The sequence below is a fragment of the Macrobrachium rosenbergii genome, chromosome 40 (genome assembly GCF_040412425.1).
Source record: "Macrobrachium rosenbergii isolate ZJJX-2024 chromosome 40, ASM4041242v1, whole genome shotgun sequence".
NCBI classification, from domain to species: Eukaryota; Metazoa; Arthropoda; class Malacostraca; order Decapoda; family Palaemonidae; genus Macrobrachium; species Macrobrachium rosenbergii.
Genome location: NC_089780.1, coordinates 29,565,655 through 29,580,787, shown reverse-complemented (window position 1 = coordinate 29,580,787; position 15,133 = coordinate 29,565,655). Strand labels below are relative to the sequence as shown.

General features: G+C 37.5%; 1 long non-coding RNA gene across 1 annotated transcript in view; it reads left to right on the top strand.

Moving 5' to 3' along the window:
* The window catches only part of LOC136826307 (uncharacterized), a 51,748-nt gene extending 37,037 nt beyond the window's left edge, over positions 1 to 14,711 (top strand). The window contains exon 4 of the long non-coding RNA XR_010849588.1: positions 14,614 to 14,711. This is a non-coding gene — a long non-coding RNA (uncharacterized lncRNA). The remainder of the gene's footprint in view (positions 1 to 14,613) is intronic.
* Positions 14,712 to 15,133: the final 422 nt, after the last annotated feature.

The window sequence follows — 15,133 nt, the reverse complement described above, 5'->3', positions numbered from 1 at the left end:
ACCAGAAAGGGTTCAAGACGGTGTGAAAGAGGTACTGGAAATTAAGGGATTTGATATCCAGCTAGTGCAAGAGTGTATGCTAGATATAAGTTAAATTAAGTATACCTTAGTTTAACCAGACCACTGAGCTGATTAACAGCTCTCCTAGGGCTGGCCCGAAGGATTAGATTTATTTTACGCGGCTAAGAACCAATTGGTTACCTAGCAACGGGACCTACAGCTTATTGTGGATTCCGAACCACATTACAATGAGAAATGAATTTCTATTACCAGAAATAAATTCCACCGATTCTTCATTGGCCGGTCGGAGAATCGAACGCGGGGCCAGCAGATTGACTAGTATGGTGTGTGTGTGTGTGTAAGGGGAGTTTGACACTCTGCTGATGAACCTTTTGCAAAAATTTATGAAATAGCTAAAGTAACAAAAATTGTCTGCATAAGAGCTCATCCATGATCCGGAAGTTAAATTCCGTAGGGGGGTTAGCGCAATCACTGCACCTCATGTGGTGCACTGTGGGCATTACTAAAGGGTGTTTGCAGTGTCCCTTGGCCCCTAGCTGCTCGTTTGTTCTTAACCTATTCGCACTTCCTTTCCTCAGTCATGCATTTTAGTAATTTACGTACATTTTTTTATTTGTTTTTACTTTTTTAATAATAAGTGATCTCTTCTTTCTGTATTTCTCATTACCTTCTGTTACTTCTTTCAAATCAATACCATATTCTTTGGACGCTTGAATTTCAAAACAGTGGCCCCTGTGGGCTTGTTCTATAAATAGGGTTCATCTTCTGAATAATGATATTGATAATCGTGCTGTCAACTTCTTAGCTGCTACCTACCTTCATGCAACTTTTGGGTCTTCTCCCAGTTCCACCTTTAGATCCTTGTACTTCATCCTCTTTATATTTGGATCACTTAATCTTCTGTCCAACCACTCCAACTCCTTTTCACTGTCTTGAGTGCTGAATGGCCGAAAGAGCCTCAGTGCTTGTCTTAACAGCCTAAATCACTCACATCAGCCAGAAGTTGAATATCGATGTGGTGGTAACTGTGGTGCTTTTTTTGTGGGGGGGGGAGCCTCCCCTTGTAAGGGGAAATGACTTGATGTTTTTTCATGTTTAAACGAGCTTGAGTCTAAACCTACAGGGATATGAGCAATTACTGTTAGATCCAGCGGTTGAGTAACGCTTTCGGTAGTAAACACGATGCCCATTTTTAATTAATAGGCCTGGATTTGAGACCCTGAATCGGTATTACTTATGTAATTGAAGATAATTCGACTGTCTATTATTGAAAATATAGTTGCCCAGAAACTTAAATGATTTCTCTGTGAGATTAATTATCAGTCGGAAAACTGTATAATCTATATCGTATTTACGATGATTTTATTCTAAAATGTGATACAGAGAACTGCTACGGTACGTTAAATGTTACTGTAGTATTTGCAACCCGTCAACTCAAACAATAATTTACTCTCTCTCTCTCTCTCTCTCTCTTAGAAAACCAAAGCAGGGGGGAAAGGATGGGACCATTCCCTGAGTATTTGGTAGTAAAAATTTACTCGTAGATTGAAAGATATCTTGGGTAGTTATTTAATTTTAAACAGCCCACGTGGTCAGACATTGTGCTTACTTAAGACATCAAAAATGAAAATGATTGAAGCAGTTATTTGCATATCAGAAAAACGTGGGAAGGAATGTTTTTAGGGTAATAATTCCACGTAGTGGAGTCGCTACACTGGATTGTACATGATAAAAAGGTAATGAACTTTTAATTTCTGTCCAGTTGATTCGGAAGTGGAAATCAGATATGTTCATAAGTCTGATGTCTTGTAGGCAGTGGTTGTTCAATTTCCTTTGTATTTCGTTGTTAAAACTCCCTCATGTTCTTTACACTTTGTATTATAGCTTTTTATGAAAATTTGGCGTTGAAACGACACAGAGGCCTCAAAGTAAGTTAAATCTTTATCATGTTGTTTGGGATCTTAACTTCTTGGTAAGATATTGTGAGCGTCGTTTCGTGGTTAAGAAATGGAATTGGGCCTTCAGATAAATTAGCGCAAATCACAAGTGGTTCTCTGTTCGGTATTTTTGGCTGTGATGTAGTTCGTCTAACGAAACAAGTGGAAATTAAAATATTCTTCTCTTAGGGGAACAGTATGTACGGAATGATTGTTGAATGAGCTCTGCACATTTAAATTTTATATATGCATAATACGCACGGGTTGCACACACACACACACACACACACACACACACACACATATATATATATATATATATATATATATATATATATATATATATATATATATATATAATTTGTGTGTGTGTGCATTCTAACTACAAAAACTGTTCATAGATATATATATATATATATATATATATATATTATTATATGTGTGTGTGTGTTTATGTCTGTTTGTGTGTGTGCATGTTTGTTTGTTTGTTTTGATGCATACATAGCCTACTATCTATATGAAAAAAATACGTTTGCTTAGATGCGTACATTAGTCTTGCCTGTTTATATATAACGATTCTCTTACCACCTGTTCACCATATGTTACTATTTACAAGATCGATTGCTGTGGTGTGCGTTATTGGGTTTCTCATCAATCATGCCCAAGTGGGCATCATTTACGCATACTACTCTCGCCTTTGCTCTACACGACAGTTCCTTCCCTTTTTGGCAGTTGTAACTGATGGAACATTCACAACAGCTGTAAACGGTGTCTAAACACACACACATACATACACTCATACACTTGTATATATATGTGTGTATACATAAGTATATATATATATATATACTTATATACATACAGTACATACATTATATATATATACATATATATGTATATACAGTATATACATATGCATAAATATATGTGTTCGTGTGTGTATGGGTATTTATTTACAAATGGCGAGAGAACACGTTTGACTACGTATTTAGTTATATATAAATTGTCAAGTATTGTGTATGTACTGTATATATATCAATGAGGAGGGAACGTATGTGTCTCTTTATAGCTTATATAGTTATAGATAACTTGTTACTTATAGATAGGTCTAAGTATTGTTGTAGAAAAGTTTGTTACCAGCATTTATTTTGTCGTACTTGAGAATCATATTTTACGAAGTATATGCCTTAATAGACAAATAATCATACGCACACATCACCACGCAATATATCAGTATTCTTAAGGGCGCACATATGCGTTATGTTTCACCTTCGTGACCCTATGTGTCAGTCATGTCTCCTGTGCATATCCTGTTCAGCTCTCGAGTTTGCTTCCTGTTTATCGCTTTCAGCTTCCTGTGACTTGTGAGTGGATCAGGTGAATAGTGCTACTGCTGGTTTAGAGAGAGAGAGAGAGAGAGAGAGAGAGAGAGAGAAATGTGGGGGTTGGGGTTCAGGTACAATGAAGGATTTAGGAGTAATGGCTGTAATATCAGCTACAACTGAATAATAATAATAATAATAATAATAATAATAATAATAATAATAATAATAATAATAATAATAATAATAATAATAATAATGTTGTTGTTGCAACAACATTATTATTATTATTATTATTATTATTATTATTATGTAAATAACAAAAACTTTTACATTATTTTAAGCTTAAATATGAAAGTGGGAAAATATGGACGGAAGAGAAGGAAAATATGAAAAAGCTACCTAGAAATTAAATGAAGAACAACGGCAAAGGTGTGATAACGATGAAAAATTTGTTTAAACTAAATGTTATTTGTTTGTAAATACCAAGACGAAAAAAATAAACGAAACAAAAATGGAGGAGAGGAGCAGAGTACAAATGCAAACCTAGCGAGAGAGAGGGGGGGGAGGGGAAAGTCAAGCACAATACACAAATTAGGGGTAGTGGGTGTAATATCAACAACAAGTAAAGCATTATTATTGTTATTATTATTATTATTATTATGATGGGACTGACAAGAAAATCTGATGACGTATAAAGATAAAAGTGCGCAAATATGATAGGAAGAAAAGGAAAAAATAAAAGAGCTACAAAGAGCAACTGCAAGGTGTGATAATGATGGAAATTTTGTTTAAACTTTTTATTGGTTCATTAATAATATAATAATAATAATAATAGTCCAGGCGACTGGTGCAAAATAGAGCTAGAATTGCTCAGTTAGTGATACAAGCATGAAATTTGGCATAATGATACTTCAGTCCATACTCAATATTTACAGGGGTGGAGCCCTTGTATATCACATGTTTCTTAGCAACGGTTGCTAGGGAACACGAACCACCTACCAATGGGCAGCATAAACCCGATTCAGGAAGAAAATTTTTATATAAACCACCAACACCTTTTGTTAGACATATTTATAATATTTATATCAGTAGTAAAATGTTACAGGCATCAGCAGTAAGTAACAACAACATTTATTTTGTTGCTAGGCAACTCACCGACCATAGTAGCAGTCCGCTTACATCTTTATCCAACATTCAAAAGACATTCCTACTTGCAGCAGGTTAAAATTATACAGGAAGGGAATATGATTAATCTATCTAGCAGTCTGTTGGCTTGATAATCTATGTAGACTATTAGAAGTATTTATTACACTATAATAGCTAAACAATAAGTATGTGCTTGAAATTACTGTGATTCATACAGTGATCAGAATTAAACGAAGAATAGAATGGAGATATATATTCAAACACGTATGTTACTAGGCAACACAAACACAGTATCAACTAGCTACTCACACATTTCATACATTGTCACAATCTGTGTGGCATGTGCAGTAAACTGTACACTTAAGGTGTGCCCTTACACACTTGCAGTCTGTGCATCTGCTCCTACATCTACATTGGGTTAGCTCTGGACACGATGCACTTGCTTCAGGTAGATTTGTCCACAGCGGTCTCAATGCTCTGGACAGGTCCACCCCATTCAGCAGGGAAGGCAACTGGCGATGGGGGGTTGTAGCATGCCCCAATGGTGTCCACCCTGCAATACTGCCCTCCTGATATGTTGTTGTAGAGCAGCTTTAGAAGGAGGAAGGACTGACATCTCACGCCCTTTACGTGTGAACAGAAGCTTTCTGGCTTCATTGACCGAAGTACATGTCGCTGTTCTGTCATATAGAAGAATGGTGAAGTACTCTAGTGAAGTGTATGTCTCTTCAGTAATTTGTTCTGGTGCATCATGCACCTCATAGAAGGCACCAGTGAATTCATCATGTGTTTCCCATACCTTCCAGGCGGTCTTCTTTCCGACTTGGGCAAACTGTGACACTGTATCACAGCCAGTGAAGGCATGGAACACAGGGAGTGCTAATGACTTTTGGGGCCCAAGTGAAGCAGATATCTCATGAACTGGAATGTAGCGGAATTCCTTGCTACAGCCGAAGGCAATCCAGAGTTCAATAGCACCTACATGCTGCACAGTTGCTACTGCTAACACAACAACATCAGTATCAACAGTTCGAACAAGAATCTTGCGGAAGCCCTGCTTACAAGCATCATCAGCCACATGGACCATCATTCTGGAATCCACTTCCCTCATGATTACATGGAGCAATGTTAGTGATGTCTCGAATCGGTACACAAAGTACATCAGCACCATCAGTAAGAATAAGAGGCTGCTCTGCCGAAGTGCGTGTCAACAGTTCTTCATTTAGTAGTTTGAACAGCTCGATTTTGTTGTTGTTAACACGAAGGAATTGCTGCCAGTTCTTTGGTATGGGGCTGGATACCTGCACACGTCTCCGTTGACTAGGGCCCTTACACGTGTTTCTCTGGTCTGTGCCTTCAGACTGTTATCCACATACTGATCCCAGACAATATCTACACGTTGAATCTGGTTTGCTCCTCTTGATATGCGGAACAAAAACGTTTGCAGCATAGTCACCAAATGTTCTGCATCCACCAGGTCTAAGAATGTTGACAAGAACAGCACCATCCATGATCGTCACTTCTGTGTCTGGCCTTGTACCACATGTAGATGCTGCATGCTGTTCTAGGCAACCCATGAGATCGATTTTGTCCCCAGTCGTAATTGCCCATAGGAAGAGAGAGATGGTGGAAACGGATGGTTTCATGGCTGAAGAAATTGTCTAAATCACCATCTCTTGTCTGGCATGCAACATACAGCCTTGCGAACAGAGAGGATTCATTTCTCAACAGACTGGACTTTGCATCACCTTTCTTAAACCTTTGTGTTTGTTCATTAAACAATTCTACCTTGTTCCTGTGATGGTGGCTGTTATTGGCTTGGTGTTTGTCCTAAGGCGCTCGTCTACAAACATTTTATACTGCTCTTGGCCTTTCAGCTGTATACTATAGAGGCACTCAACTGACTGCTGGTCCATGATGTCCTTTGAATGCAGTCGCAGAAGATCCTGGCTTTCTTCCTCAAAAGGGCTGCCCATGCCATCAATTGCACTTGCTGGTGCGTTCACCTCTCTAGCGAAGTGCTTTTGTGTGGGCATCTGTTTGCTCATGGTGGTTTCTCTGGCCAGCACATTCTGTTTTCCCAACCATGGAAGACTCAAATTCAGAAATGATGCGGATGAGTTCTGGCCCTGCTACTGCCCAGCGTAAAGGGCATCTGGATCCTGTGTCAAGCCAATGATCCTCCTTCTTCCTTCATCAAGCCATTGTTTTGTTCATGGCCTGGTCAATGCTCATGAGAGAAATTTTCGCCTGGATTTAGCCATCGCAAACTTGCCCTGTCGGAATTCTCGAGCAACATCAGGATGAGTGTTTTCCAAACTACACATATCTCTCATGTACTGGCACCCAACGGGCATAATGGGTGTGGTTGAGACTGAAGAACCAAGGGACCAACTTGGTCAGTGTATCTATGTACAAGCTAAAGTCACCCACACGTAGCGTGAACGTGACGAATGCCAACACAAGCAGCTCCAGTTCGAGTGTTGTGTACCAATACTGAAACTGTGGGCTTTCTGATTTCCGTTTGGTGCACCAACTGTTGAAGGTCTCAGGATCCTCACTGTCTGTGACATACACATCATATGCCTTCTTCAGCAGGATATACAATGCACATGCAGTGACTTGATGGGCATGTCTGGTGCAGGTCACATGAGATGCCCTCAGGAAAGATTCAACAATGCCTGGAGTAGCAAGTTCTGCTTCCTGAAAGAGCCTCTACCCAACCGCTACCTTCCAACCAGTGACCCAAGACTTTGTAGCTTGTCATCTCTGTATGAAGGCCACCGAGAAGTATGACAAAGAAAGAAAAGATAATATATGGCATGTATATATAAATATATGTAGCAACATTGGTTTGTATAGGCTTGTCAGTGGCTCATACCATTGATATTATCTTTGTCAATACCGGTTGCTAAGAAAATGTTCCTAGCAACCAATGCTATAATCCTGCAGAGTACAGAGAGGTTCCATATTAATAAAAACACAATCTCTATGTTGTAGACATTCAAATATTTGATATTGTTTTTAATAAAATGATATTGCATGTGCTATTAGTGGATATTATCGTCCGGGGTTGCTGGCTGTCAAGCATAAAATGTTGCCTAGCAACCGTTGCTAGGCAAAATACAGTTCACGAGGGCTCCACCCCTGAAAATGTTAAGTGTGGTGTGGTGGACATTTATGCCAAGTTTCATGCTTGTATCACCATCTGAGCAATTTTTTCACCTATCGCTTGGACTATAATATACTGTATTTCGGCTCACGGCCATTAACTGGGAATATACAAAGCAAAGGGAATACAATACACACAATAGACAAAACTAGATGAAGCAAAATAGGGAGGGGCAGAGTACAATTGAAAACATATAGAGAGAGAGAGAGTATTCGGGGAGTTCAAGTACAATGAAAAAATTAGGAGTAATTGCTGTAAAATCAACAGCAACTGAAGCAACAACAATTATTATTATTATTATTATTATTATTATTATTATTATTATTATTGTTATTATTATTATTATTAAGAAACTGACAAGAAAAATGACGAAATTGTTTGAATCTTAAAGATAAAAGTGGGCATATATGACAGGGAAGAAAAGGAAAGTATGAAAGATCTCCTTAGAAATGAAAAGAAGAACGGCACAAGGCCTGATAGTAATGGAGATGTTTAAACGAGAGAGAGAGAGAGAGAGAGAGAGAGAGAGAGAGAGAGAAGAGAGAGAGAGAGAGAGAGAGAGAGAGAGAAGAATCAAGCAAGCAACACAACGGACGAGAAGATAGGGAATGAAAAATTGTGGCGGATGTGTTTGTGTTTATGTGTGTGTGTGTGTGTGTGTGTGTGGCGATGCTACAGGTTCCTTGCGGGTTGACCAATCCATCTCCATATGTCACCATCCTCCTGTAAGAGATAACCTGTGTCCCGTGGTAACAAAGGCCTGCGCTAATGATTTTCGGTGTTAAGAATAACGAAAATAATGCGATTGGTGATGATCTGGATGGTAGTATGAATGGTAATTATGAACAACATTTTATCGCAAGTAGTCGCTACCATTCATTATATGCCATTGCCTATGCCACGCCTGTTATTAATACAGTATTGTTATTGGTGTAGCTGTTAAATGTTTTTATTTACCCCAACTGTATATATGTATTTATGGTACTGCATTCCTTATTTTCATATGACCCAGAGCGGAAAGTATATTATTATTATTATTATTATTATTATTATTATTATTATTATTATTATTATTATTATTATTATTAAGATGTAAATGAATTTCACAAGAAAATAGAACAAATAAAGAACATTTGGGTCCAGTTGTAGAGAAATGTTGATGTTTAACCGTAACTCTTCCATTTTCATGCATGTTGTGGTCATAGAGCACCATAATGATAAAAGCTAGTTTATATACACCCAGGACAGCATAATGAACCGTAATGATACGTGTCATTGCATGAAAAAGAAAAGGGAGCAGGAACGGATGCATTTCTGGAGAGAGAGAGAGAGAGAGAGAGAGAGAGAGAGAGAGAGAGAGAGTTTAAGTGAACTATGAAGAGGAGAGAAAGGCAATGATAGGCTACTAAAATGTTATTATTAGTTAATATTATTTATTGTTATTAGCAACTGTTTAGGTGTAACCGTTTGATATAACTTTTCATGTCGTGTATCAAAATTTTGTATATTGGATTGTTTTCTCCTTGTTTATCTCTCAACATGGCCCTGAGCTGAAATAAAGAATATTAATTATTATTATTATTATTATTATTATTATTATTATTATTATTATTATAAAGTAAGCGCATGGCGATAAAGGGCAAAGGAGAGAGTATTATTTAAGAACGAAAAAGAATAAGAGAGAGAGAGAGAGAGAAAGTGCAGTGCGTGTGTCGGGAGAAGCACCCTGCTGGTAGGTAAGCCAGTGGGCGGAGACTTCGCTACCGTTCACTGACCACAGCCATATTTTACAGCCACGGAACTCGAGTTGGGGTTTAGGCTGGTTTCGAGGTGCCTTCTTTGTTATTATTATTACTTTTTCTCTTTTGCTGCTAGTTCTTTTCTATGAGTAACTGGTCCTTCGTTTTGCAGGTTTGCAACTTTATGTTTCATTATGGAATCTGCATAGGTACTTGTAACTGAAATTCACACCGCCAGTTTGGTTTTGTGTTGTGTGTAGTGGTCCTTCTGGTTATCGAGTTTATTTGTTTGGAGCACAACCAGTTGGCGGCTGGATTCTAATTTTATACACAAACACACACACATGTGTGTGTGTGTGTGTGTGTAAAATGTGCGTGTATATATGTGTGTGTGTAATGTGCATATGTATATATAATATATACAGTATATATATATATATATATATATATATATATATATATATATATATATATATATATATATATATATATATATATATAATGATAAAATAATATCAGTAACTGGTTTGGCAAGCAAAACGAAAGATTATGTGTTTCGCCTCTAATGGCACTGAGGGCGATCCAATGTGTGGTGTTCCTTCGTGAGGAAAGGTGAATCTGATGATGAGTAGCCGATGTTTATATCAGATGGCTCTATGACAGTCATCTGGCAGGATCAGGTTGTTGTGGCTTGTGGGGGTGGGGACGATCGCTTGCATTGGCAATCTAAGGCAACAGATACACGGACTCTTGATATATATATATATATATATATATATATATATATATATATATATATATATATATATATATATATATATTGTTACAGACTGGACTGGTAAGATGAGAATTTACACACACAATTATAATTGATGCTGCCATGAAACCAGGAGTCCAGTTTGTAAACAAAAGGGGATTCAATTGAAGACTTACCTCAGAATTTTCCTGGAGTTATAATTTAAGGTGGAAGGTCGCCATATTGGAATTTAGAATTCATTTACCAATTTACAGTGATTTATTTATAGAACGTAGCAAATTAACATTAGCAAATCAACAGTTAGACACCATACGACAAAATCACAGAGGGACAGATTCAGAACAGGGCATGGTAACAATACTGACAGGAATTGGCCACCAGCAAGTGGATAGAAATGGGGCCAATCTGCAATAATCAGTTCAATGGTAATAATTACATTCAGTCTGCAATAATCAGTTCAGTGGTAATAATTACATTCAGTCTTCCCTGATTACGTGGAAAGTAATGCCTATGATGGTGTTCCAGGATGGAGGAAATACTTCATGAAAGTGGTTGGCCACAACGGGAACTTCTGTAACTACGAACAGGAAATGGTGGCAGGCGGGAAGGGAAGCAAGGAATTTTGCAATCGTACATGTCTCATGTCTCCTCCTGAAAGAGACGTTTTCGTTAGCCCTGCTCAAACTAAGGGAAATGGAGTCTCCCTACGGAAGATTACGGGAGACCCGTTCTTAAATACAACACAGAAGGTATCCTAGAAGGTGCTTTTAATGAAAGCACGAAAATATGATCTGAGAATCGGAGCCGCGTGTGCGTTAACGATGAACACGTAATTATACGCGCCCAAAGTTAACTAACGCTGTTTCACTTAACTTAGATACGTAAGAAGCCCTTGGATTGCACTGGTGGAGGGATAAATGATTGTTATATCGGGATCTTTACTCGAATTCAAAGTACGTAAATGGCAAGGCGGGGGATACAGGCACGATTTGACAAAGGGGAGATTGTTTCGTGGAGGAATAGGTTAAAAGTTTAAAAGAAATGGAAATTAAAGAGTTAAGTACAAGGGACAGGGCTGGCAATTGACTACTCGCAACGTACAAACCTTTTATGATGGTTATAGGCGCCTGCAATCGGATTGGCTGTCGTCGGCGATCGCCACACCAGCGGAGATGGAGGGACCAGCAGAGCGTCCGCTCCAGATCAAGGTAGAAAGGTCTCTCCTGCTTTTTGGAAAAGCAGAGCGCATTCGGCGTTGGGGGGGGCGGGGGCCAGTTGTACCTGCAAGGAGTCATACGCCAGCAAAATCACAGAGGAAAGGAGACCTTAGGGCTAAGGCCTGACAGAATAAAATCCTCCCGCATCCCCTACTCTCGATACGCCTATTGGGCTGTCTGAACACAAATTGCTACCCCATCTCAGGCGATGCATCGTACGATCTTTAAGGGGGGGAAATCTAGGTGGGTTCTGGTAGCAAGGGGGGTTTTTAAGAGGGAGGCTCATTGTCTTCCCCGGCGTGGGCATTTCCTGTAGGCTGGGAAAGCATGCGTTCTCTGACCCTATGAGTGAAAACAACGGAGTTCCGCCATATTGGCACCAGCTATAAGCTAACGGAAAATATATCCTCTAAATAGGTTAGCTAGATAGCGGCTACATTAGGAGGGAGGGAGGTATATCCTTAACAATATATATATATATATATATATATATATATATATATATATATATATATATATATATATATATATATGTGTGTGTGTGTGTGTGTGTGTGCGTGCGTGTGTGTCATTAACTTCACGTCAAGGTCATGCCCCAGTACTGTATGCACATGTTGTAATAGTAAAGAGACACTTCAAAGATCAAGTATTGAAGATGTATTCTAAGAATTACACAAAACCCCTTTTCGGATAATTGTCTCCCTAGAAGAAATTGAAGCTTAAGATGGTTGTAATTTTTACCAATACTGCTTCAACAATATTTTTTTGAAGGGTCTTTCATCCTGCAATTTGTAAACGGATTGTTCATCATTATTACTCTATCAAGTATAAGGTATGACGAACAATCATACCTTAATAATATAACAATAAAAGCAATGCATGTTTTATGCATAATATGGTTGCTAAGATTATTGAAGAGCATTTTTATTAATAATAATAGAAGTAGTAGTAGTATTCACAGTAAGATGGACAATAAAGAAGCTATATCATTACTCTGCATAAAGAACCATAATGACAAGTATATAAGAATAATGTTCATTTGTACGTGGAATACTGACGTGTTGGAGGATACTCCATCGCCTTACTAGTTGGAAAGGCTTTTAAAAACCTAGTAAAAATACCATCCATATTGCCCCATGTGTAAATGGTCGATCTAGTCTGCGAGCAGCAATGCACGTCAAAAATGTTGTGTAATTGTAATTATTAGTAGATTTCTTCCACTCCAATCAGTCCTTTGGGAATCTTTCCAGTCTCGTTGGTCATGGGACATTGGCTTAGAGGGAGATGGTTAAAAAAAGTTGTGAGTGCCAGTTTCTGTTTCGTCCCCTACTCCCCATGAATATTTTTTAGTATTTTATTAATGTGTTGAACAGTACTGCCGAAGAAACGGTTAATGAAGCCTTTAAAACACCCATCTCCTACATAGCGTACGTCTTGAAAAAATAGGATACCCACATCCATCATCTAGCAGTGATCGTCAAAGAATTTCATGTATAATTTCAATAAGCCGTAGTGACACAAGACCTTCCAGAATATTGGTCTGGTCTGGGAACGCTGTCAACGGCGCGGCGTCTTGTAATCAACTAAAGCCATTAGTGGGGGATTTTTAAATTCCATACACTGCTGCACTATGTCTTAACACCAATATTTAATGTGTTGAAAAAAATTAAAATAATTTTGCAATTGTAATTTTTTACCCTTTATTTTTTTATTTCGAGTTTTTAATGTACTGCGATAAATTACATCTGTTTACCTTGAAAGCTACACTTGAATGAGTCTCCTAGGATGACTACTAACCTCACATTGACCAGTCAAAGAAAATATTGATAGTTAAGGTTTCCATAGAGAATTGCAATTGCAACTGATCTTAGTTTTGCTTGGTGTAAATATGCATATATGTATATATCACTACATACATATATATACATATATACGTGCATATATATATATATATATATATATATATATATATATATATATATACATATATATATATATATATATATATATATATATATATATATATATATATATATGCGTGTGTGTCTATGTTTGTGTTTGTGTGTATGTACGAGTATGTATATTCGACCACTTTATTTTTATCCAAAATATTTATTGATTACAAGATATAGTAATTTGAGTATAATGCTTAAATTTACACCTATTGCCTATTGCTGTAGTTGTATCCTAGAGAAGTTACTATCTTTACATAGACCATTTAAGGAGAAGTATCGGTGAGCATCATTGTGGTCAGCAAGAGACCGGTGCATTGTTGAGTTAAAATCTGCAGCTGATTGTCAAAGAATCCTAGCGTTCCTACTCAGCTACACAGTAGACTCTTTCTGTATTTATGAAAATTTCAGGTTTTAAAATTTAAAAACTTCCTTTTGACTATACTGTATTTTTGCGGTTTAAAATTTCTGTGAAGGTGGAATATAGTATGGTTGTGTGGGGTAGAGGGGGTGGGGGAGGTTTATCGTCCGATCTCGAGGCCCGTCAGATCCCATAATGCCTGAGTTGTTGAAGAGTACTGACGCTAGAAGGAAGAAAATGAAAGGGTAAAACAGGGTGAAGAAGAGTGGTCGCCTTTCATCTTCATATTACAGAAGATAGGATTATTATTGTAATCTTTATTGTTCACTCTGTTACAGAAGATAGGATTAATATTGTTAGCTTTACCCTTCATCCTTAAAAGGGTTAGTTTAACATTGGTAGGAGCCGTTAAAAACGAAACAATAACTGGGATGTTGAAATGAGTAGATACTGTAGGCATGAATATAGGACTCAAGAGGAAAGCAGTTAAAAAAAAAAAAAAACTGATGAAAGCAGAGAATTGTTCGAGGAAAGGAATCAGTTGACACTGATGACGAAATGCCTATACCTCTTTTTAATCTTTATTTTACTGTGTTTTTTGCTCATTAAGTTTGCGTTTAGTTTCCTCAACATAAACATTACTGTCTTTATATCTGAACTTTTTAGAGGCAGACAGGGTTCAGCTACCCTCTAGGAACTCACAATAGCCCTAGAAACTAAGTTCCTTAGCTGCTCAAAGAAGGATCCTTTCTGAAATATGTCGCTATTTTACTGTTTAGACTTCAGAGGTTAATAATTGGAATATCAGATATTCTAAAGCCTGTGTCACATTTCATATCTGTCATCGTACTTAGAACTTCTTGTTGGGTTTCATTATCGTATGAAAATAGGTGATTTAAAGGCTCTCTCAAAGAGAATCGTAGAATCTATATTCATAGCCAAAACTGACAAAGAATAGAATAGTAAAATTCATTGGACACTCACAGGTTCTTGGCAAAATTGAAAACGATGGCCCTTTGCCACAATGCCACGCTTGCTGGTGAGTTTTGGCAGATCTTCACCCCAGCCCTGAATTATAGTGGTAAGTGACTTGTCCTCTTTTATTTTGTAATAGCTCGCATGCTTTGGTTCCACAGCTTACCCAGCTTTAAAAACATGCGTTAAAACGAAGGAATATTTAGAGAAGAAAAGGTTAATGTATATAAAAAGAAAATTAACTTTAGGCCTTTCTTTTAAGAAACCAACAATAACGACATGGAATCTTCAACGTGTGAGATATATCGTTATAGATGAAGTGAAATCAAACGTTTATGATAATGCATTGTATTTGATCTTCTGTTTATCCTGTGGGATTTATTTACTTTTCATCCATTTATGCGGTGACAAAATTTCTACTGTTTGTGTATACACTTATATGTTCCCATAGAAATTGTTTGATGCCTGGAAAAAATTTTTAAAATTACTTTGCTTAGGCAACGAAGAAAATAAAAGCAGCTACACATTCCG